At 35.8% G+C, this 5280-nt stretch overlaps 1 long non-coding RNA gene across 1 annotated transcript; it reads right to left on the bottom strand.

The window, feature by feature from the left end:
• Positions 1 to 2394: 2394 nt before the first annotated feature.
• Positions 2395 to 3731, bottom strand: LOC145551858 (uncharacterized). Its single transcript, XR_014087717.1, has 4 exons — positions 3540 to 3731; positions 2892 to 3029; positions 2680 to 2785; positions 2395 to 2591 (listed from the first exon to the last, which is right to left on the bottom strand). It is a non-coding gene; the product is annotated as an uncharacterized LOC145551858 (long non-coding RNA).
• Between the last annotated feature and the right edge of the window lie 1549 nt (positions 3732 to 5280).

The raw sequence follows: 5280 nt of genomic DNA, 5'->3' as shown, positions 1-5280 counted from the left end.
CTTTGCTCTGATGGCTGACAACGATATGCTGAAAGACAGGAAACAAGAGGATGGCTCATTTAGCACAGCTGAGCCTCAGAGTGTAAGTACCATAATGAGCCTGTCACACAGCAGGCAATGTGGTCCGACAAGGAGGTAACAATCCCCTGCCCTCCTCCAGCAAAGCAACCAGCGAAATTCATGTATTTGAAATTTTGACTTACATGTATTCATAATGATCTACATTGCATGTAATAAAATGACAATCCCCTCTTGTCTGTTATTGAGTTGGTATGAGTATGCAACTTTTACAGTAAACAGGATCTTTACACATTTGTTAACTTAAAGGAACTTTTTACTTTGACTTTATTTGAAACATTTAAGTTCAATGCTGCGTTCGTATCCTACGCCTGACGTCATGACGCAAACTTCACTAGGAACAGATCCTGTATCAGCCAGAGTGCTGTGGTGGGCAGGGGCAGAGCACAACAAACGAGACGAGGCCTTAGTCCTTGATGTGGCCATCGTTGGTTCGAATCCCGGCAAGATGACCTTTGCTGCATGTCTTCCCTCTCCTTCATTACCCACTTGCCTGTCTAACTACTCTCAAATAAAGGCTGTCTGAGTCAGACATATAAAAGAGAGATTCTTTACGAGTTTACTTCTTTATTTGAAGTAAATTAAATGATTTGAGTAACACTGATTTAAATTAGTCATTTTAAACACACTTAATGAATTCAATTAAAAAAAACTCAATATATTGATTTGGATAAACTTAGTAGACATAATAAATTGAATTGGATACACATAACTTGAGTTGGATAGACTTGATGAATTGAGATGGATGATCAATTGAATTGGATAGAGATAATTAAGTTGGATGAACTCAATTGAATTACTTGTTACCAATTGCTGCAATTCAATTATGTTGGTTCAACTGTTAAATATGTTAACCTTTCTATTAGGGCATGATTTAAATAAATTACATTTTTTTAGCAATAACATTTCATTCATCATGGCGTTAAATGATGGAACACCACAGTTTATCCAATTTAGAGTGCACTCTAGTGTACACTTTTGAGAATTAAGTGAAATTAATTGAGATTTGCACTTTGGAAAAGTGTACATGGATTTGACTAAAAATTGCACTCTCAAAAGTGTACACACGCACCCACACACACACATAAAAAAACTGTATTGATGTTACTGTGTTGTATTTGTATGGTCATCCTCTCATAAATGAAGTAATTTTTTTTGTCTGTTTCTGTTATTTATCTATCAGTGCTGATTGGTTCAGCAAAATTAAATACCAGAAGCAGATCATTAACAGATGGTTATTGTGCTTGGTCAAAGTAAAGGTTTGACCAAGCAAAGGTTCAATCCATATGCTGTGGCACAAGTTTGGAGACGAGGAGTGGGTTTGCTTCAGCAGCTTGAAGTTGTGCTTAAACACATTGTGGGCCAACTGTTAAAAAGCTGAAATTTAATAACAGGAGCCCTTAAGACACATTATCGACAGCGCTCTGGAAAATTCAGTGAATATTTTCTGAACAAGAAAAGATTAAGGGTTTGGGGACGTCAAAAACAAAGTACCATGATGAATTCAATTCTTTTTGTCAGTGATTGTTGAAACAGGATAGTTGAAAGTAAGAACTTCTTGACAGATGATGAAGGTCAAAGGGCCGAAATGTTCCAGAGTGAAAGTAGCTCAGTGCTATTCATGTTATCTTCCTGATATTATGATAGTGACCCAAGTAAAAAAAAAAAGTATGCTTTAGTAGTACTTAAGTTGTATAAAATTACAACTTTTAGTATACTTAGTATACTTCACCATACTTTTTTGGAACAACTTCAAGTTGTACTTAGTATACTTAAAGTATACTTTTAAATGTAATATTCAACAGCTTCATTTTTATATTGAGTGTACTAATTCTGTCATAGAATTATATTAAAAATATACTTTTAATATATTTTAAATATACTACTAATATATACTGCTCAAAAAATAAAGGGAACACTTAAACAACACAATGTAACTCCAAGTAAATCAAACTGTCCACTTAGGAAGCAACACTGATTGACCCGACGAGGGTCCCCGTTGTCAATCAGTGTTGCTTCCTAAGTGGACAGTTTGATTTCACAGAAGTTTGATTTACTTGGAGTTATATTGTGTTGTTTAAGTGTTCCCTTTATTTTTTTTGAGCAGTGTATAAGTAAGGTATTTAAATTACACCTAATTTTTATTTTTTATTTTACTGCTATTGCTAATAAAGTACTTTTAAGCTAATAAAGTACTATTTGAGTAATTTTAATTACTCATAAGTCTTTGTACATGACATGCATAACTACACTACAGCACTTACATTGTTTTAGGCTAAAATTACATGGAAAGATTAATTACACAAGATGCCCAAGGTAATTCAAATATTTTGTTTTATTACCAACATTTTAAAATGGTCAAATTTTACTCACAACTTTATGAACTTTATATAAATTATCAGTTTACACATCTAAAGTGAACACAATGAACATGAAAATTTAAGTGGGACAATAAAAAAATTACAGTGAGGATCAACGACAGAACATTCCCGTTCACTGCATCTTACAGAAACCTACAAAAAAGAACAATAAAGGAATTAAACAGAAAGCATTTGTATTTTAAAGAAGAAGAAAAATGGCAAATAAAAAAATAATACTTACAATTTTAAGACATTGTGGACTCGCCATGTATGCGACATCATAAGAACTGATGATGATTGGGACCGGGTGCCTGGGGTGGAAAAATTTTTTTGGGTGTCTTCTTTGTCTGTTTATGTTAGAAGTAGAAAAAATAGTCAGCAATGTCATAGAATCAGTTGATGTTGGCATTAATAAGGAGCTGTTTTAAGTGTGGACTTAAGGAGACAAACGACCTTAAAATCTTTCCATCCATGATCTGAACGCACTGATCCTTGCAGGGTAGCAAGGGGGGCTGGTGGTGCCCATCTCCAGCAGCCATCAGATGAGAGGCAGGGTTCACCCTGGAAAGGTCACCAGTCCATCACAGGGCCCTGAAAGCCAACAACAAATAAAATGTATGAAAGAGAAATGTTAGATGAAAGAGAAATGTTAGATTAACAAGGGGAATAAATTCTGCCCAGTTATCTTTAAGCATATATATATATATATATATATATATATATACATGGATACAGGTAGATAGCTCATCACATTTTCTCCAATGAAACGTTTATCCATCTATCTTCTTCCTCATGTCTCGATCGTAGTAAGAGTTTAACTTCTCAGGACGTGATGGAGTAGCGGGTGTTTGGCATAACTGTCAAGTTTTGGACTTGTGGCTACAGGTAATGTCGCTACTGAGCGGGAGGTGAAACTAGTGAGGAGGGGTTAATACGATCATGCATTTACTCCGGTCTATACTATAAAAATCTGATTAAGATTAGAGCCTAAATACGTTCTATTTCCAAAACAGAACGACTACGTAATGTTAGCCAGCTAACTAATTACTGTTGCTATCCTAGCATATCAACTAACAGCTAGAAAAAAAACAAAAAACGTACCTTCGTAGTCAAACTGGTATCAATCAGCGAGGAATTTGTCCAGTTTAGATTATGTTGATGAAGAAAAAGTGTTTGCAAATAGTGATATATCTTCAAATCATATTTGTGGCAGCTGTTTTAGAGTCCAGAAACAGCGTTAACTACACACACCGGAACTAAAGATATACTGCATCGAGTCAAAACGGATGTTGTCTGACGTCATGTGAAAAGGGTCTATTGTCAAGGCCATAGACATAATACTGACCAGCAGGGACCCTCCACAATTGAATTATTTATATTTTGTTCATAGACATAAAATAAAAAATCGGGGTCCTTTCAAATACAAAATTAATAATATTGTATTATCAAAGATTGCTTTTAACAGTAAAAATTTAATGTTACCTCTCCCAGACTAAAAAACACACATCCGTTTTTGCCCTGAACTCCCCCTGAATATGCATGAAATGGTTTGTTCCTGCTTGGATCGCTTGACTGTGACGTATGCAGCTACGGTCAGTAGAGGTACAGCGGCGACTGTGGCAGTTACTATGCTGCTAAGAAAACTTATAAAATCAGGTTTTCAAAAGTAAAATAGAAAGAGGGAGAGAGATAAAAAGGCAAGAGTGTTAATTTACAACCCAGTTTTTCTCCAAGAGAGGTGGGTAGACTGAGATGATCAATCATTTAGTATAATTAGCTTACCTACAAACTACTGTTTGCCTCCATTTCACTAGCATTTAATGAATTAAGGAAAAAGAATTACCAACATATTCATATATTTAACTTGTTCCCTGTGCCTTTTACCACTTAACAGATGAGTGAGCAGCTCTAAAACAGGGGTGCCCAAACTTTTTGAGAGCAAGATCTACTTTTTCTCTCACCAGCTGCCTGAGATCTACCTCATGACACAAAGACATAAAAATAGCAAATTAAACTCTATTGACTTATTTTATATGTGAATATACATCAGTTACAGCAAAAATAATAAAGTGACAGAAAACCTAATCCAGTTTCTTCCTCAGTGAGATTCTGACACTGGGAGCACCTTACTGGTTTCTCAGTCAGAAGCTGGTTGCAAACCTGACGCCAGCAGGTGTCAGTCAGTCATGGTGGATCTGAAATTTGATTTTTCTCAATATGAGAAACTACAGACTGACAGGAGGAACCAAAGAGCCCAATAAAGGTGAAGGCAAATCTTCTGAAGTCGGGATATTATTAATTTAATTTCACATAATTATCGCGGTAGAATTTGTTATAACTTAATGAAATATATTTGTCCTATTTGATGTTGTGACGTATGCTCACAAACGAACGAGGTAATTAGTCCAAGTTTGTCGTTTATTGAACGTTCAGAAACTACAGCCGGTGTGATGAGCCACAGCAAAGGTAAAAAAAGGTAAAACAATCCGAAAAGACGATCAACTCAAAACCACTCCTACCCTCTTTATCCCCCCCCCTCTCTTTTTGTCGTTTAAGCACACCCGTTGCCGTGGCAACCACCTGCGCTTAAGCCGAGCAAAGATTATATTTAAAAACACAACATTCAGTCCGTTACATATCAGGTTTCCAGGCTTGATATTTATTTCTCGATTATTAATAAGCCTCTCATGAACACAGCGGTGGTTAAATAGCTCATTTAACTCCTGCTCTGCTCGTCAGTCGGTCTTTGAGTCGCTTTTTTTCCCCTTTTTTTTTGTTAATGGAACCGAAACGCACTGAATTGCGCAACACCTTGTTGAAACAATAATTACTGAGATTATTA

This window comes from Poecilia reticulata, chromosome 6, assembly GCF_904066995.2.
Source record: "Poecilia reticulata chromosome 6, P_reticulata-male-v2, whole genome shotgun sequence".
Classification (NCBI taxonomy): Eukaryota; Metazoa; Chordata; class Actinopteri; order Cyprinodontiformes; family Poeciliidae; genus Poecilia; species Poecilia reticulata.
This window is presented reverse-complemented; position numbering and strand designations above follow the sequence as displayed.